Raw genomic sequence first — 21,354 nt, forward strand, 5'->3', positions numbered from 1 at the left:
ATTTGAGTTACACCATGTGCATGATGGGAAGCGATCATGCCCATTCGGTGCAGGTGTTCGTTGAAATGTCCGTGGCCGATTCGTAATCTACAAATATTGGTGTAAAATTTTCTGTTTGTATCCTTTCCTTTGCAGAACCACGGTTTTCCAATACGCCAATTAATTTTGCGGTACCATTTGCCTTTAGTCTGTAATATTTGAGTCCAATGCTCCTCCCATTTAGTTGTAACGATTTTATGTATTCCAATACTACAATCTGAGTAACAAAGGGGTAAATCTTGAACACGAGCAGCACTTGAATTAATAATTTTAGCCAAAGTGTCTACTTGTTCATTCCCAAACACTCCAATATGTGAAGATAATATCTTTTCCATATATATTACAGAGATGATAATATTTATTACGAATTTCTTGAATTAAGTAGTTTGATGATGAAATGAATGTGTTATTTTTTAATGCCATAAGAACACTCATACTATCTGTAATTATAATCCATTTCGAATATAGTACCTGTTTTTCTATGTATTCTAATGCTAAAAATATAGCTTTTGCTTCTGCTGTGTAAATACTAGCCAAAGTTGAAATTTTATAACCGTGACCAAATCTATTTGACAAATCGTAAAAAGCCACTGAAGTGCTAAGTGCATTTTTGGAACCATCTGTATATATCTGCCTGTAGTCAATAAATTCTGATAAAGTCTCATACATATCGTGCTTTTCTTTTATGTCTTTACGTATAACAATTTTGATCTTACAGAACTTACTCTCATAAAGGCCATTATAACAAGGAAGTATCTTACTACTATAGATGTTATATTCATCTCGTAAATTCAAATCATTGACAATAGTTTTATTCAAAAACATAGAAATGGGGCAATTTAATAATTTGAGTATGAGTGGGTTATTGGAAACTGAAAAAACTTTGAAGAGAAATTTGAGTTTTAGGTATTCGAAACGAAGAAGGATAGGAGGCAAATTACATTCTACTTGCATTGAGATAATTGGAGAAGTATACATAGCACCTAAAATAAGTCTTAAATTCATATTTTGAATTTTTTCGAGTTTTTCTACTAATTTATGTTCTGAGGCATAACAAAGCGTAATCAAAATTACTTCTAACAAGAGATTTGTAAAGTAAAAGGATAATTTTAGGATCAGCTCCCCAGTTACGACCAATTACAGATCTTATTATATTAGTGGCTCTTAAAGCACGATCTACTAAGCAATCAACGTATAGATCCCATTTTAAATTTTGATGAAAAATTACCCCCAGAAATTTAACGCTACAGTCTGTTGGAAGAGTTTGATTATTATATATAATATTCATTAATGGAACATATTTATGAACTTGATGAAAAACAACTACTTTACTTTTGGTTAAACTAATATCGAGGGAAAGAAGAGAAAAATATTTCTCAAGTCTTTTTAATGACTCATTTAACACTAATTGCATATCAATAATATTCTTTCCTTTTATATAAATTAATAAATCATCGGCAAATTGCAAGTTGTTCACACTGTTTCCTAAAATTGAATTAAGTTTATAGATATATAAAATATATAGTAGCGGGCTTAGAATACCACCTTGACATACTCCTTTAGAGCTTAACCTAGGTCCTATTAATTTACTATTTACTTTAACATACACTTCTCTATTACTAAGAAAATTATAAATCCATTCGATAAGTTTCATTGGAAGAAATGAGGATAAAATCGAAGATAGAACTGTTAAATTTACATTGTTAAAAGCTCCTACGACATCTAAAAAAACAGATAGAACATATTCATCGTTATTCAAAGCAGTACTAAGGTCGACATAGAAGTTCGCTAAACTTTCGCGCGCTGAATATCCACGGCGAAAACCAAATTGATTCGATGGTAATATACTATTACTTTCAATAAAGAACTCTAAACGCTGTTTAATTAATTGTTCGAATAATTTGCCTGCACAGGACGTCAATGTTATAGGTCTATAGGAGTCGAAATTTGTAGGATCTTTACCGGGTTTAATTACTGGAATCAAACAATCCATTTTCCATTCTGGTGGGATAATACAGTCCTTCCATAAATCGTTAAAAATTTGTAAGAGTTTAGTAAGGTTTATTTTATTCAGCAATCGAAACATATTGTATGTTAAGCGATCAAGGCCACTAGCTGTATCTTTTCTAGATTTTACTGCACTGGATATTTCATCAATTGAGAATGGGTCAGTGAGAAATTTTGGGCATGAATTAACAGAATTAAACTGTTTGTCATCAAAAGGTGAGTGTACAAAATCAGGAGTATATTTGCGTAAAAAATCATTGACCCATGATATATCTTTAAAATGATTTTGACGATGTTTTGAATTTAGTTTTCTCATATTTTGCCAAACAGTGGAAATTGGTGTTAATCTATTAAATTTGGAACAAAATTCCTGCCACCCCTGTTGTCTTACCTTAATTACTAACTTTTTAACAGCTTGAACTCTTTTAAAATTTATGTAATTATCGAGAGTTGGATTTTGTTTAAACCTAAGGTAAGCCGCTTTACTATCATTGACAGCTGTCGCACCTGTTATTCCACCAAGGTACTGCAATATGTTTGTGCCTCTTTGAAGTATTTGCACCGCTATTTGATAAGTTCCTACGTGGAACGGAACGTTCCACAGCTGTCAAAATAATTTTACAGAACCTATTGTAATTGTTTAAGGGTTCATTGACATCATACTCGAAATCCAAAAGTAATCGATTAACAGTTTCAGAATAAAGATCCCAATTAACGAGACGTAGGTTTATACGATTTAACAAAAGTTTATTAACTTCATCTATAGGAGCATGTTGTTCACCTGACGGAGTTGATGAAGAGTTCTTTGTGTTTATTTTAGTAAAAGTCGGCAGGTGATAACTTCCTAACGGATCATCATGAACCGACCACTCGCATTTTAATGATATGGATGGGGATACCATAGTTAAATCAAGGCCATTGGGGCTCCAAATATGAGAGCCAACAGTAGTAACTTGCTTATCATTTAATAGTACCAAATTACATTCATCTAAACAATCAAGAATGTCTTTACCTCTTGTATTAGTGGAGGTACAACCCCACATAGTATGATGTGCATTTAAATCTCCAGATATGATAGTGGGTTTAGGAAGAGACTCCAAAAAGAACTTAAATTTGGCTTTAGTAAAACTAGGTGTACTATTGGTAGGACAGTAAATACTGGCAACTGAATACCAAGAATTATTAACTTCAATACTAATAGCTATAGTTTGCAAAGAATTGTCGAAAAAAGAGTGAAGTTTTTTATATCTAATACTATTATGTATAATAATCGCTACTCCATTGTGGTTATTACCACAATCATTTAAATTCTATACAATAATCTTTAATTTTTAATTTGTAATGTGGTTTTAGCCAAGTTTCTGAGATGAGAGCAATGTGAATATGATGTTCATTTAAAAATTGTGTAAAAATATGTCGATTGCTCAGTAGGCTCTGAGCGTTCCACTGTATGATAGTTAATTGGTCTCGATTGAATTTTGTGAAATAGGTGTATTACCAAAAGTATCATATAACACATTCAAAACACTTTTAGTGTTAATAGATGTGTTCTTTGTGTTATGTAGTGAAATAAGTTTGATTATGCTTTCTATTAAAAGTGATAAACTCTTGTTATCAGAATTTAGAATTGAAATTAGGTCTACATTTTTTTTAGGTTTGTTACCCAGTTTAGGAAATATTTCAGTGCTAAGTATATCTCCAAAAGAAGCAGGTCTGAATTTAGATCTATTTTCAGCAATTTTCTTTTGTTTAACAGGGCATTGCGGTGATACACTTGTGTGATTTCCATTGCAGTGTACACAAATAGCGTTTTCCATTCCAGTTGTACAAGTTTTATAATTATGCTCACCTTTGCAGATGCTGCAACGCTCAGAATTCTTACAGAATTTAGCTAAATGTCCATACCTCAAGCACCGGTAGCATTGTTTAACTGGTGGTATATATGGAGTGACATTGTGGCGCCAACCTCCAATATCCAGATATTCAGGTAATACAGATGCAGCAAAAGTAATTGTCACGGTTAGAGTTGGCTGTAACACATATCCATGAGTCAAGGTATTTTTTCTTAAAATTCTTTTAATAGCAATAATTTTCTTAGAACTCGATATCATAGTATATATTTTTTTATTAGATATATTTGTAGGTACATTTCTAATAACGCCTGTAACTTCTGTTGAAGAAGCAGGAATACTGGCCTTAAAATGGTAGTCATTTAAAAAAGTTTTATTATTTAAAAAAGCATTGGCTAAGTCTGGCTTTTGAAAGTATACTCCGATTTTGAATTTATTTATAGATCTAAGATAAGTTACCCCTTTATTAAATCGTTTTAAACAGGAGGAGAGTGAGAGCAAGTCTCTGGATCCAATGGTTTTCTGACTATCTGAGGATTCTACAAAGACAACAAATTCTGTCCCAGGGGATTCCTCGGGATATCTTCTAATATAATCTGTGACGTAGTAAGGTTTATACTTATCGGCCTTATCAATTTCAGATTCTGAGTCAGTAGAAGTATCTTCCGAATATATATCCTTGTCATTACAAGGTTCATGGTCTACATCACCTGAATCGTCATCTTTTTTTTTCCTTTTTCTACAACTGCGCTTCCCCATGAATGCTAATTATATTACTGTCGCTGAATTTAGTGAAAATATAATATTTTATTAAATAATAAGAATTGATAGAGATAGTTTTAATAAATTAATAAAAAAAATTTAAAAAACCCGCTTGTTCTTATTCGAGTTTCCCGCCTTTTTTTTTTTCATTATCTATGAATAGCGATGCGAATGACAGTGACGATAAATAAATAATGACGTGACATTAGTGATGTGACAGTAAACAGAACTCGAATATACGGTATTAGAACACTTTTAAGTAACTACGGTACTCGAACACTGATCGTGTGTAAGTATTTTTATTACTCACTAGAAAATCCGTCTCATCATCACTAATTAATATAATTTGCATGGTATGGTATGGCAACTAAGTAAGTACGTAGGTATCTATCCACTATGTATTCATGTTATTGACCCCGACATAAGAAAGGTCATAAACGATACGTAGGTATCATAAATAAATAGAATGATACCGATTCTGAAACGCCATTTCTCTAAATCTATGTCTTAACATAATATTTTAATTTGATAATTAGACAAAATTATTATTTTGTGGACTATCATAAATTTAAACTATAATAATTTTTACTATAAAGATTTCGCTGTGACATCAAATTAAAATTTTTAGAAATAAAATTAATGAAATGGCGCCTGACAACCGTTTCCAATAACTCTACAAACGATAATCAATGTACAAAGAAATTGTAATCGTGTACTATATGTAAATAGGTATTTAATTAGAACAAACCATAAGAATTTAAAATAAAATGAAGTGTTGAATGAAAATCATAATATCCTCTAGTACTACTTGAATTTCAGTATATACCAATACATAGTTATTGAAATATATAGTTTCAATATCAGATATTCAAAATTAATATTTTATAAGTGAAAACTGAAATAATAAACAGTATGTAAATCTAAAAATCTATTAGGATCCTTAAAACATATTAGGACCGAATTAAAAAAAAAGACAAACTTTTGTCAATGTTTCTTTGGTCAAAATATTAATAAAAAGATGTTAACGATTACACCTGTGTGGACTAATATGAAATAAATATTTCGATGTGATATATCAATAAAAAAACAGAAATATAGCATTCTTAATTTACGTTTTACGCAGTCACTTGATGGAAATGGAAAAATACTTGATGATGCCTACGTAATTAAGTATTATGATACTTATATGATAATTAAATTGCTAGGTATGTAGGCTACTTTTCCATCAAATTGCAGAATATGAATATATTAAACATAAACATATGGAGTATATTGTAAATCTGTCGTAGATAGATATTACAATAAGTAACAACTAGTTTTTTTTATGTGTGATAATGAAATGTTGAAATGGTAACCCTGGCTACGCTATCAGTAGGTATATGCCGGTGGGGCACCAATGTAAAATGATAAATGAGGATAAAGGCAAGTTAGTCGGTCCATCGTGAAGAATTCCACAAGAATTAACCACGATGATTTCCAGGGTTAACAACTGTAATTAAAAATTATTAAATAAAGGTGCCTGTATAATATTTTTTTCAAACATGCTTGGAACTGTGAGCATTACTTTGACAATCTTCTTCGAGATAAATCAAAATTGCCATACTGGCCAGATACATGGGCAGCGGCCAGCAAAAGTTGAATGGAAATCCATATCTGTCGTGTTTTGCGGCCAGATAAATTACTATGTAAACTGTCTGTCTGTCTGTCCTGTAATTTAAAAATGGAATGACCTGTTACTTCGAAACATGGCTACCAAGGAGGTAACTAATAAAAGGTTTTATTTAAATTTCGAACTGTCTTGCAAATAGAAAGCTGTTTATTGAAAAAAAAAACAAAGGAACATTATGGCGCGTGAAAAATTATTATTGTTCGTTATTCGTCATTGAATTTAAAAAGTAAAATTGTGTTTTTGATTTACGCGCATTGTTTGAAAAAAGTACTATACAAGCCTTGGCCACAACTAGGCATTGATGGACTCACGTATGTGTGCCTTGGCTACGCCTCGGCCCACATTTGCACGTTCGTCCATGAATACCTCAGCTGCTGCAGCAATGTATTATTATTGTTTCCCCTCAAAGATTACAATAGTAAACTTATTATATATATTATTGTATTTTTTATTATATAGCTACTAGCTTTAACTCGCGATTTTGCTCGTTTTACCGAGATAAATAATTCGCAAATACGATGACTTCAATCCTAATAAAATTCATATCATGGAACAAAAACGACAATATCGCAATCAAAAATAATTACCAAAATCGGTTCAGGATTTAGGAAGATATCACAGAATATACAATAAACATTGTGATTTTATTTCAATCTTACTGGGATACATTACGAAGATGGAGTGCATTTTGGGAAAACTTGAAAACTATGTGTATATTACGAATAATAAATAGAGGTATTAAAAGGTTGCAAAAATATTTTCTGACTTGATCTTATGGGATCCGAACCCACATCTCTGTGCTATCCGGACTGACTGTATTCCCAGATAGGTGGATAGTCCAAGAAGAAAGCTAGTTTGTCTCCGCAGGCTATTAGGTAGATAATATTACTTCGGGAAATTTTATAAAATAAAACCACATATTCACCCTGTTCCTTCCTTACGGAGCCATTTTTTAATAACTTTTTATTGTAATATTTTAATAAGTTTTTTTTTTATATACAATAATAATGTAAAGGAAATAAATCTGTTTCGGATCGAAACAATAGTTACATACATATGTTATCGTTACCGTGTTCAACGGTGTGTAAGATGAAACGAGACAGCGATATTTGGCATCGTATTCTTTCTTATGCGTATCTTAACAACAAACGTATCGTCTAGAATCTATCGTCGCTATTTGTACACGGGGTTTCGGGGTGAGGTTGTATTTTTGTGAATAATTATATTATAACGAAACAGTATACTCTGTTATGTCCATGGTACTGCTCATGTCTATAGGCGACGGTTACCACTTTCCATCAGGTGGGCCGTCAGCTTGTTTGCCATCTAAGTCGTATAAAAAAAAAAGCTGACGGCCCACCTGATGGAAAGTGGTAACCGTCGCCTATAGACATGAGCAGTACCATGTACATAACAGAGTATACTGTTTCGGCCATGATACCCCCCTATGGATTGCCATTCCTGAGGACTAAGGTGTTATTCCTCTGTACTCTGCAAATTCTCTGCCACATCCCACCCCTCAAACCAAAACACAGCCATACAAACACAACTGCTTCACGGTAGAAACACGAATGGGACAGAGGTAGTATACATATGATATATTTTTTTAAAGTTATATAAAAATTATGAATCTCACAGCACAATGTCAGATGTAAATATATACATAAAAAGGTATAGGTACACAATTATTGACATGGTAATGTGCAAACAGTGGACACGAGAATGAAACGCTGGTCAAGCCGACGATTTACGTCATTCAAGGCGAAAAGATGTTTTCCTTTGTATAGAACGTGGACTTTAGTTATTGGCATACGAGTATTAAAAAAAACAAGCTGCTACCCGTAGTTTTACTTACGCAAAACCGTATCCGCCCGTTTTCATAGAACATTCTTGATATTTATCATAAAAATAGTTACTTTATTCATTTATATTTATTATTATAATAAACGAAATGTATTTACTTCATTTCTATGAAAAATTTTAAAGAATTTTTTTACATTTTATATGTTATGTAGGTGAAAAATTCAATTTTCAACAAACTTCAAAAAGGAGGTATTCGATTCGAATGCATTTTATATATATATATATATTTTTTTTTTTTGATGGATGAAAATGGTATGGTAACCCCGCCTGCGCTAACGGGATACGCTGGCGGAGCACCAGTAAAGGGTGGTGAGATGAGAATGAAAAATGGCCAGTTAGCCCATCATGATCAATTGATCAGGAATTAACCATGATGGTAGACTGGGGTTAGGTATGCCTAAAATAAACCTCTTACAAGCGACTTAATTATATACAAATAGGAAATAATTAACGGTTAATCCAGTACACGTGAGTTGTTTACAAGGTAATAATCACTGCTTAAGATCTAAGAATAAACTGTAAGATCTAAGACTAGTAGTATGAAATATATGAAGGGTTTTTAATGTGTGAAAATGGAATGGTAACCCCGCCTGCGCTATCAGCAGTAGTATCTAGGTACCTATAAGAATTTCGCCATGGGTTTTCCTAGTACAAAAATTATTATTATTATTTACAAGATTTTGGATATTTCCTAATTGTCCAATTTATTTATATTATTTATTTATTTAATATTTTTTGCTGACTAAAAAAAATAAAGAGGTTTTTAATTTGGACGCACTTTTCTACATACCTATTTAATCAGTTTCAACAGAACTTAATGAAAAAAAAAAACTGGTTTTGTTTAGATTATTACAGAAACACTAATGATATTAGTATCAAATCGAAACGTTCAATCGATTGTTCTATTTTTTTTTTTTTTATTTTGTATTACTATTTGATATCAGCAGACTGTCTATGGTTGAATCAATTATTCATTGTTTACATTTTCAAACGATTCCAAAAAGGAAATTCTTAATTCGGTTGTCATTTTTTTTATGTTTGTAACCTCACAACTCCACCAGTAATAAACCGATGTAAATTTTGTTATCTCAAAGGATGTACTTGCAGTTTGGTTCCATTGAAATTTTATCATAAATAAAAAATAAAAAGTAGTTTAGTTTTTAGATCAAAATAACTGGTTTTATCGCAATTGAAATCAGTTTTTTTTTTTTACTGTACACAATCTTTTTAATAAGTTCTATTAAAACTTATTATATCTATGTAAACAAAATTTAATTTTTAAAAAGCTACAAATATGTTTTTTACATAGTAACAACTTAAATTTTAACTTCAATCCAAGTAGTACAAAACAACATATATTTATTTTGTGATAATTAATGACGTTGTTTTTGCAGTGTAATTTTTTTTTTATTTAATACTTTATTGTACACACTAATTATACATAAAAATATGACAGAGGTAATTCAATGTACAAAGGTGAGCTTAGCTCTAAAAGAGTTCTCTTCCAGCAAACCCAAAGCGTAAAGGAGCATCAATCAGCAGGTAAAGCTTTGTACAATATTGTGACAATTTTCAAACGAAAAAACTAAACGATCTTATGTTTATATATAACTAATTATATTATATTTAATCGTATATATACACACATACTTACATACAAAGACATATTTTTTTATGCAACTTATGACAAACAAGCTGACGACCTACCTGACGGAAAGTAGTAACCGTCGCCTATAAACATGAGCTATTGCTCATGGACATAACAGAGTATACTGTTTTGCCCATGATACATCCCATGCGTTGCCATTCCTGAGTACTCAGGTGTTATTCCTCTGTACCTTGTAAATTCACGCCCATCCTTCAAACCGAAATACAGGCATGCAAACATAATTGCTACACGGTAGAAACACAAGTGGGACTGAGGTGCCCAAGCAAAAGACTTGTACAAAGTCTCCCTCTGGTGAAACGACACGCACATACGCATGCACACATATCAAATCGTTCACGAAGATAGTTCAGAGAAAAAAGGCTATATAGAACGAAATATAAAAACGACATTATATGAAAATCTTGACGCCTTCTAATTGGTAGCTATTTTCATTTTTTTTTTTTTTTTTTCTATAGGCGGAGACATGGATTTACTTATTTAATTTATTTTAAGAGCATTAGGCAGAAGACTATCGGCACGAAAAAGAAAGGTAGCAGCCCGACTTAAGGTAAATAGAATTTTCAAAAATATTATACAGCATATGTTATTTACTAATAATTTAGCTAATTATAGGTGAAAGAATTTTTAAAATCGGTTGAGTAGTTTTTGTGTTTATCCTTTACAAACAAACAATCAAATCTTTCCTCTTCATAATATTACTATAGATATTAGATACTTTACAAGTATAATACCACTGCATGTTCAAAGACGTTATTAAATTAAAATACATAGACATATTCACAGTAGTATACAATCATTGACATAATTAAAAAAAAATCGCTCTATAACTGTCGCGGCTGGTCTATACTCGGTCTCTATGGTATGTTCCATAGACGTAGCATAATATACTCATTGGTTTGTTCCATTCTCGTTCTATTTGACGATCCACAATAATTATACCATGCTACATGTAAATAATAAGCACTTTTATTTACGTAATGACACTACTGATTGCTTAATTGGGATTAGAGGGGGGAGGGGGAGAAGGGAAACTATGTTGCTGGTGTATTCATCACGTTGGGCTAATTGACTTGCCTTTTCATTCTCATTTATCATCACTTATTGGTGCCCCGCCAGCGTACACCAATAGCGCAGGCCATTCCATTGTAATCCCACAAATTACCGAAAAAAAAACTTATAGTATACCTACAGCACAGATGGAATTCCCATTCCATTTTTATCCGTTTAAAATTAAAATTAAAATAAAAACTTGCAACCTCTTGCAACATTTGTTATTTGTGACACTGATTCGGTAAAGGTCGTTGGAAAATTACCTTTATTATGTGTCGTCATCTCATATGTCGTACTTAAGCCAAATTTATCACACGGAAATTATATTTATAAACACAAAATTAAGGTTTAAATTATTTAAATTACTAAAAATAGTAATTTTAATTATTAAAAAACATACTATAGGTAAGTATTATTCTATTAATAAAAAAAAATCTTATCTCCATTATTTTGTGCTGACCAAATAATATAAAAAAAAAAATCTTCATAATGTGGGAGATATTTAAGAAAAATTAAATTGAGCAATAGATACCAAAATAATATTTTTTTGGAAATTTTGTGTCTATATTTTTGTTCCAGCATAATATGGTCGAACATAAAGATGGCTGGCTTATTCATCATACTCGTGAACAAACGCTTATAGTACAGATTGGTGTATTCAAGAATACTGCAGTATTGCAATTGATCGTAATTTTTATTTATCTATATGAAGTTTGTGATAGTTATTTTTTTACAACACAGGAGGCAAACGAACATGCGGCTCGCCTGATGGTAAGTGAATACCGCCACCCATGATCACCCATTGTAGCATTTGTTTTTATAAATTCAACTTTTGGAAAAAAAGCAGCTGAGATTCTTGCTTCTTCATAACTGAAATTGTTTTCTGAAATGTTCAGTACATTCCTAAAAAAAATTACCATTCAAAACTGCTGATAATTTTGTTCACTTGAATAGAAAAATATTTTTATTAATTTATTTATTACCGATATCGACCCAGTAAATGGAGTTTAACATTTCGTTCACCATAAATTCTATCCTAATAGTTCAGTGGAACGATATTTTACATTTTTAATAAATTTAAACGGCATGTATTATGTAATTTTAACATCAAATTTTTGTTTCGTTCGTCCCCGAAATTTCAGAAAACATTTCATGGTAGGCCCTCTGCTTTTTGAAGTCGCTCCATTCGAGATTTCAAGTCTCTAAAGCTAGTAATTTAGAGAGATAAAATATTTAGAACTCGTTTTATTTAACATAATAAAAAATGAAATAAAAAAACTTGTAAAGTCGTTTTCCCTGATCTTATCTTACTAATATAATAAAACTATGTCTGTATTGTACATGGGAGATATTTAAGAAAAAATATATAAGAAGTCTATACCTATATAAGAACAAAAGATGCCAAAACAATAATTTTTATAAATTTTGCCTGTCTATATATTTGGTCCGCCGTCACGCAAAAACAACAACACCAAATTGGATGCCATTTTCCAACACACACTTGTGTTCTTTGAAGTTAGACCAACTTTAACATTTAAAATTTAAAAGTATATAATTTATAAGTATATAATTATTGAAAATTTATAGAATAATATTAACCTTTTGTTCTTTATTTTGTACGCGTGGAATTCAGAAGGAAAACTAATGAAATAAGCTATAAAAAAAATCAAGATAAAACATATAGAGCTTAAGGAATACAACTATGTAAATTTTTTTATACAACTTACAATGGCACACAAGCTGACGGCCCATTTGATGGAAAGTGGTAACCGTCGCCTATAAACATGAGCAGTACCATGGACATAACAGAGTATACTGTTTCGCCCATGATACCCCTCATGCGTTGCCATTCCTGAGGACTTAGATGTTATGCCTTTGTACCCAGTAAATTAACGCCATATTCCACGCTTCAAACCGAAACAGCCATGAAAACACGACTGCTTCACGGTTGAAACACGAATAGGACAGAGGTACCCAAGCAATCGACTTTTGTACAAAGTCTCCCCTTTTATGAGATAAGTCCACCATTGTACTAAATATTTTCTTAAGAACTCTGTATCCTATAATTTAAGATTTAAGTACTATACAAAAAAAATGTTACATACAAACGAACAAACAGATAAAATAATTGAAAATTATCGTTTTCGCTTCTATATCGTATAGATATTTATCATATGTGAAAAATATTAACAACATCTGATGTCTATTTACTCAAATAAATTAACAAGTAAAGAAAACAGAATAAAAATTATTTTTAAAACTGAACCTTCTTATGTGTTAATTTCACACTTGACCGGTTTTTTGTCTGCCATCTATAGCGTTACGTCAACTACTATGTAAAATAACCATTACGTGCTTGCGGAAAGTGCTTACTTTTACTCCTATTTGTTCGCTTAATAGCGTTGGTCGTGAATACAGAGAAACAGTAAGTACGTACGTTTTACTGGAACTATAAAGTCAAGCTGATGGCTGTTTTAATAGTTTTATTTGGCGCGAATAACAAAAAGATATACAATAATAACTTCTGATGACATATACTTTGTACAAAAGTCGATTGCTTGGGTACCTCTGTCCCATTCGTGTTTTTACCGTGAAGCAGTTGTGTTTCGGTTTGAAGGGTGGGATATAGATATGGCGTGAATTTACAGGGTACAGAGGAATAACACCTGAGTCCTCAGGAATGGCAACGCATGGGTGGTATCATGGACGAAACAGTATACTCTGTTATGTCCATGGTACTGCTCATGTCTATTGTCGACGGTTACCACTTTCCATCAGGTGGGCCGTCAGCTTGTTTGCCATTCTAAGTATTTTTTTTATTGTTAGGGAGGCAAATGAGCAGACGGTGTCACCTGATGGAAAGCGGCTATACTTATAGATTAATCCATAGAAATTTTATGATCTCATGTACACGTGAGTAAAATGTATATGAATATATATGATATTCGTGCGCATGTATATTGTCTGCAGAGTCTGCATAAATAACATTTTTTTTTTAAATATAATTAATTATCATTCAATATGGTCAGAAAAAAACAGTGATCGGATCTGTAAAATGTTAGCCGTATTTGAAATACAAAAAGCTGGTCATAACTCAAAATATTGATAAAAGTTCTGATTCCATACTCACAGGCGGACGTAGGATGAAAATAGAATGTTAACCCCGCTTGTGCTCTCGATGCACGATGCCTGGGCACCAGTGAGTGTTTAGAGGATCTCCAAAAACTAATAGTTTCTAGAAGGATCGCATTGACGAAAACCTGATAGGATATATTACTAGCAATGGGACAGCTAGTCCCCGCTGCTAAAAATCCCCTCCTCCACAGGACAGAGTGGCATTGTCGCTCCATCTAGTGTAGATAACCTTAAATGAAATGCCGACCTCAAATATATTACAAGAGAATAATGAGATTATTAGTAAAGGGGTCTAACAGCCCCATTGTTGGGGGAAGGGAAGGGATTGTTAGTGATAGGGAGGTTAGTCCCTATTGCTATCAATATACCCTGTCAGGTCGACCTCCGCGCGGTTCCCCCTGGAAACTATCGTGACAATTTTTTTTATACCACTGTGGTGGCAAACAAGCATATGGCCCACCTGATGGTAAGCGGTTACCTTAGCGGTTAGCCTCTGAATACCTGCAATACCAGAGGATTACGCGTGCGTTGCCGACCCTGAAGAAACCTCATTACCCCCCTTTTGAAGAACCCCATGCTGTAGGCTCTTGGAAAAATGTCGGCAGGGAGCTCCTTCCATAACCTGAGTGTTCGTATGTATAATTAATTCGAATTTATAATTGAATTCGTCACAATGGGCTAACTGACCTGCTTTTTCATCCTCACCTATCATCTCTCACTGGTACCCCGTTAATATATACCGATAGCGCAGGCGGGATTACCATTACATTATTATTCATAAAAAATGCCCTATTGTTAAAAATATACCTAACCTGTAAGGCAATCTCTACGCAGTTTCTTTTGGAAACGATTGGAGTTAATTATCGTTGAAATCGTCACGATGGGCTAACTGATCTGACATTATCAGTTCATCTCCATTGCTCGCTAGTACCCCGCGAGCACATACCAATAGTGCAGCAGGGTCTTGTTCTATTTTCATCCATAAAAAAGTGGATGGATCCAGATGACTCTGAACCGTTTCTTACAGCATTATATGGGAGAGGAACATATTGAACAGTCGAATAATGGAAGGATGAAATTGTGACGGATCTTCAAGGTAACAACTTCAAATTGATTATATAGTTTTAAAAAAAAGAGCTCCCTGATCAGTAAATCGTTTTTAGTGCCTACTTATTTCATTGTCCCCATTAATATACTCGTAAACAGCACTTTACTTTCACTGTGTTTCTCGGAATATTTAAACAACCAAACGACATCGCTTACATAAATGGCGTGATTATATTAGTTATTGAATCACCTATTACGTTTTTATTCTTTATTTTTATTTTTTAATAGTAATGGAAAAAGCCTATTGCTATTAAATCTTGCGGAGTACGAATTGTTAGTTCTGTGAGCTGTGCAAATTCGAAATCACAATAATACCAACATAAAGGACTGAATCATGATAACCCAACATATATTAATAGTTGCTATGTGTTCACGGCATAAAATGGACCTCTCCTTCCTTTCCCGTAGGTATAAGAGGTAACGCAACTGTAAAAGTAAAAAGTAATAATAAGAGAGCATCTAAGGGAACTTAATAATCGAGGGATGGGCAGCAGCGTCCCTCTTTAAACGGCACCAAAGTCTAACTGCAATTGCCAACCCACCTGGCAAGAGTGTCAACTATTGTCCAAAGTCCTCATTAGAGGAAAGCCTATGTCCAACAGTGGGCAGTTAACGAGTATTTTGTTGTTAATGATGATGATGATGATATTAATAGACATCGGACGGAAGGAAAGTGAAGTGTGAAAAAAAAAATGTGAAATGCAATTAATGCAATAACAAGCAATTCTATTTTATATTTTATAAATATCCGATCAAAGAAATTGGATCTTTTTTATTAATAATAATAATAATTTATTTGCCAGAAACATAGATACATAATACGATGTTACAATTTGTTTTTAAATGTTCAGCATGTTTCGCCATATTGAATAGCATGCACATATTTGTAGGTAGTATTTATCAGACATCAAAAAACATAAATATTAATGAAATACTTTACAATCATTATTTTTCATCTTAAATGTCGCATATGGCATAATCATAAGAATAATACAATACAAGCTTTTTGCTCGTTTCTTCGAACACGTACCTATATTTCAGAAGATTAAGAATATTTTATTTTATTAAATAAGATTAGATTATAATATAATATAGATATGACTCTGCACTAGACAAAGCCTGTCGCGTGGAAGTCAGAGCCAGAAAGTTGACTATAGTAGTATGCGGTTCGTGCAAACGTGCGTGCGTTTGTGCGTGCGTGCGTGCGTGCGTGCGTACGTGCGTGCGTGCGTGAGTATTTGTTAAAAACATTGAAATAGGCTACTTCTAGATGATGTATCAAGATACAATATGCACCAGTTTTGAAGTTAGACCTTCAGAAATACCTCTATGAAAAACATATGTAATTTGACGCAGTAGTTGTCGCGTAATACCGGAACAAACAGAGAGACAGAAAAATTTATCTAAAATTTATTGTTTTGGCATCTATTGGTCTTAAGATTCCTCATATAATATAATTTTTTTCTTAAATATCTCCCATATATAGACATCGTCTAGTTAGCTCTTGCCACTCACTACGATTTTCAGCGAGTCCCTTCACCTCTTGATACGACACGAAGCCTAGTCTAATTGACCTAATATTTTATTTTAGCTTCCACGTGTTCTGAAACTCTAGTACTTTCTTTAACTAACACCAATAAAAAAATTCATTCTATCCAACAACAAATTTCATCACTATTGTATTTTAATTTTATTGTTCAAAGTTGCGTAACTACACATTGTGTTTTACAATTAAAATGTATTGTTATTTGTGTTCAACTGTGACATGGCATTAATTGACTGATCATGATTATAATGAATTAACTGTGTACTTGTTTTATTTATTCCGTATAATTTATTATTTAATTATAAATACTATTTATAATTAGGCCAATTATAAGTTATTTTACAATGACAATTTCTTTGATTTTAAGGCTTTTTTTATACAACTTAGAATGGCAAACAAGCTGACGGTCCACCTGATGGAAAGTGGTAACCGTCGCCTATAGACATGAGCAGTACCATGGACATAACAGAGTATACTGTTTCGCTCATGATACCCCCCATGCGTTACCATTCCTGAGGACTCAGGTATTATTTCTCTGTACTCTGTAAATTCACGCCATATCCCAACCTTCAAACCGAAACACGGTCATGCAATCACAACTGCTTCACGGTAGAAACACGAATGGGACAGAGGTACCCAAGCAAACGACTTTGCAGATTTCCCCTCTGGTATAATTTATAGATTTAAGATTTAATGGTCGAGGGATGGGCAGCCCTTTTAAAACATCACAAAGTCCTAACTGCGTTTGCTAATGCGTCCGCTAAGCATGGCAACTACAGACAAAACCTCCCAATGCGGAGAAGCCTATGTTTAGCAGTGGACAATTAACGGCTGATGTGGTGTGGTATCAAAGTAAAATATTAAAAAAATACTTTAGAAAAATAGTTCCATAGAATCGACCGTATTGAGTGTATACGATATTTTGTGACATGTCTCTCTCAAGGTAAACGTTCTTGGGGTAGATCACCAACACGATGGACTGATCTCATCAAAACGGCCACACAGCAGTCAATTGTGGAATGCTCTCGCTCGGTGGCGAACAGAAGTAGATGGAGACATATTGCGAGGACCTCAATCGCGAAGGAGAGCCTCATCGACGAGCCACTGTCATTGTGAAAACCACGACCACTCTGTCAAGAGTGTACGACTGAAGAGAGAGAGAGATAATCGACCGTATTGAGTGTATAGGATATTTTTTTTAAATGTACCTACTTTTTATACATAAGTACCTATTGTATCTACTATTTTTTTTAAATTTGTACTATCTATGTGTGTCAGTGTGCTTTAAAAAAACAATGATTATGTACTTTTTATTTGACGGCTGACCTTCTCCGTCCTTCTACATTAAAACGATTTCAATGGAAATTGAATCATGTTATTAGTGGAATTATGTATTATTTTAATTAAGTATGTGGTTAAAAGCGTCCATAACTTTACCGATGTGTGGTCACGTCGCAATTATATGCCAATTAAAAAAAAAAAACAATGTTTCTGTCTGAGTAATTAAATAGTTCTTTTTAAATAGCGATCTGAAACGTTAATCATGAGATAATATTCTTATTAAGCTGTCACTAATAATAAAAGATTGTGTCCCATAAAAAAATTCAATTTTTTTTTAATGGATGATAATGAAATGGTAACCCTGCCTGCGCTAACGGTATACGCTGGCGGAGCACCAGTGAAGGATGATAGGTGAGCATGAAAAGGCAGGTCTATTAGCACATCCTGGGGGATGTGCTAATATACCGGCGCATCCCCCGAATGGTAGGATGAGCACGCCATCCACCCTATCTTGAGAGAGGAGACCTGCTCTTACCATCAGGGGGCGGGTTGCTGCCGTCGGAGATGTGGTGAGTGCGAAAGCGAACATATGGCACCTCGAAGGTATATCGTCTGGTTTTTGGTGGGTACACCCCCACCTTACGGGGGGATTCACACAGTATGCATTCACCTCCCACAAGGTGTATGGGTCTGCATAAAGCATTTTCCAGACGTTAAAAAAAAAGGTCTATTAGCACATCGTGTTGAACACACTTGGAATTCAGCACGATGGTTTCCAAAGGGACCACGTGGAGGTCGACCTGACAGGGTACATTGCTAGTAATGGGGCTAATCGTCCGTATTACTAACAATTCCTTTCCCCCAAAAAACTCCAATTGTAACAAAACATTAGATAGAAATTGCCACGTGGCCCTTGCATCCAAAGCATGGCCATTCTTTCCTTTCCCGTGGATATTATAAGAGGCGACTAAGGGAACCTAATGATCGAGGGATGGGCAGCAGCGTCCCTCTTAAATCATCACTAAAGCCTAACTGCGATTATGAGAGGCTTATGTTCAGCAGTGGACATTAACGATTGATATGATGACGATGATTAGATGGAAAAATTGTATTTTGATGGAAAAAGTTATTTTGGGAAATTCCGAAACAATATATGAAATAGGTGGAAGGTTTTACGAGGTACATTTTTATGTAACATATATGATCAGCGTGTTAGTTCGCTAGAATCAATCGGAAGCACTAAAAAATTTACAATTGTATTTTTTTTTTAATTGAGAGTTAATATTGACGTCACCACACTTCGGTAAGTATTTTATTTTTATTTAATTATGTTTTATATTTATATTGTTATTTGTTATTGAACGCTCTTAATTATTTCTCATTTCTTTTGTATTTTTCTTTTTTAAACAAATAACTGTTTTGAGTATTCTTCATATGTTGTTTATATATTTAATTAGTTTTTACAGGAACTTCGTAATCGAAACAAGATAATTAACCCTTTGTACTCGTAATTATGCTTTAGAAAGTTAGCAAATAACTCGGATTTTTTTTTCATATTCGATCAAGATGAATTTCTTTGTATGGAAATGTATTCCAATGTAATTAGAAGGTTCATCAACCTTAAATCAAAAATTTCAAAATATACCCCCTGAATACACCCTATGACTTAGGATGGGAATGTTGCCAATAACGATAAAACGACTGATGCCCCCCCATATTGGGGCATACGAGTGCAAAAGGGTTAACCCTTTTTTGCATAATGGTGGAAATTTCCATCATAACATTGAATGCCCAAAAATTATATAAAAGAACAAGTTCACTTTAAGTTGATCGTGTCTGGATACTGAACATAGCTGTCAAATGTATTTTTTAACTATTTTTCCTTTAATTTTGAACATGAATTATATCACCTTAATTTTTATTTTATACCACTTAGAATGGCAAACAAGCTGACGGCCCACCTGATGGAAAGTGGTAACCGTCGCCTATAGACATGAGCAGTACCATGGACATAACAGAGTATACTGTTTCGCCCATGATACCCTCCATGAGTTGCCATTCCTAAGGACTCAGGTGTTATTTCTCTGTACTCTGTGAATTCACTGCCATATCTCACCCTTCAAACTGAAACACGGCCATGCAAACACAACTGCTTCACAGTAGAAACACGAATGGGACAGACGTGCCCAAGCAAAAGACTTTGCACAAAGTCTCCGTCTGGTAAGAATTTATTTCACCAATAAAATAAAATCACGCAAAGAAGGGTTAAATGTGATGAAATGTGATGTTTATAATAGGTATATTCCTAAAGGTAGGTAATATTACTAAAGATAACGGTTTAACCAACAATACGCGTATGGATTCGCTAAACCGATAGGCATACCTATATAAAGGTAGTATTGTTCATTATCGCACCGTCATCATTATATTCACGTAACTAACATTTTTAACCGACTTTCAATAATGAATAAGTTTTCAATTCGATCACGTGTCTTTTAGATACGAGCAATCATATTTTTGCAAATTGTGAATAAAGTATTTTTTTTTTTATTGAAAAAGTCTTTTATTAAGTCATCTTGAAATGTCCTTCGTAAACTTGTCAGATGCAAAAAATAAGAAATAGTTTTTTTTTTATAATCTTTGTCATTCATAAAAAGAAAAATGTATGGCAAAAATGAAAATATTATAGAAGTGTGGATGATAATGGTGTCGATAGATACATAGTGATGCCGCAAGTGGAACCTACGGTTTTTTCCATTTATAATAAAATCATTTTAAACTTGTTTTGAATAAATAAGTTTAAAAATAAATAGCTACTTACCAACTTTATAATTTATATATAACAAGTGACTTAGTACTTGCAAATTGACAATAACTAAAGTTGATAAATTAAAAGGTTTCCTTGTTTTATTATACATTACATTAATTAATTCACTAGTATAACACTCATCCAATAATTCAGAATAATTACAACTAAAACTTACCTGATTTTTCGTAAAAATAATTCATAGAGAACCAATCACAAAACTTTCACAGGTGCAAACGCTGTCGTGGTCAAGCAAAAACTATTCTACGAGTAAAATACCGCTTTCCGGTTCGTATTCGACGTAGAACAAGTTTAAAGAAGTGGGGAGGCACATTCTAGTAGCGGCCCTTAAATTCTATTCATTTACAATGGTCATAGATAGGGGAAATGGGGCTAGTGCCAGAAGCAGAAGACACCAGCTTACTAGCCAAAAAAAAACGTGCATTGTATTTCATTGACTGGCCACTCACCAGTGTTTTGCTAAGAAATGTATGTCAGAAAGATTCTTATCTTTATTCCTCTTATTTTTTTGTTTAATAATATCATTAGTGATTTTGCGATTTAATATTG

The 21,354-nt window shown here is 33.2% G+C and overlaps 1 protein-coding gene and 1 long non-coding RNA gene across 3 annotated transcripts in view; one reads left to right on the forward strand and one right to left on the reverse strand.

Annotated features, from left to right (window-relative positions):
* LOC113511445 (putative fatty acyl-CoA reductase CG8306) overlaps positions 1-21,103 on the reverse strand; it is a 36,162-nt gene extending 15,059 nt beyond the window's left edge. The window contains exon 1 of the mRNA XM_052893172.1: positions 20,963-21,103. The gene's annotated coding sequence lies outside the window, so the exon portion shown is untranslated. The remainder of the gene's footprint in view (positions 1-20,962) is intronic.
* Positions 2,582-4,765, forward strand: LOC128200269 (uncharacterized). Of its 2 annotated transcripts, none has more exons than XR_008252651.1 (2): positions 2,582-2,879; positions 3,904-4,765. It is a non-coding gene; the product is annotated as an uncharacterized LOC128200269 (long non-coding RNA). The 2 variants fall into 2 exon arrangements; XR_008252650.1 differs by having other exon boundaries at positions 2,582-2,767.
* Positions 21,104-21,354: the final 251 nt, after the last annotated feature.

The sequence above is a fragment of the Galleria mellonella genome, unplaced genomic scaffold (assembly GCF_026898425.1).
Source record: "Galleria mellonella isolate WM207_F2 unplaced genomic scaffold, CSIRO_AGI_GalMel_v1 utg172, whole genome shotgun sequence".
NCBI classification, from domain to species: domain Eukaryota; kingdom Metazoa; phylum Arthropoda; class Insecta; order Lepidoptera; family Pyralidae; genus Galleria; species Galleria mellonella.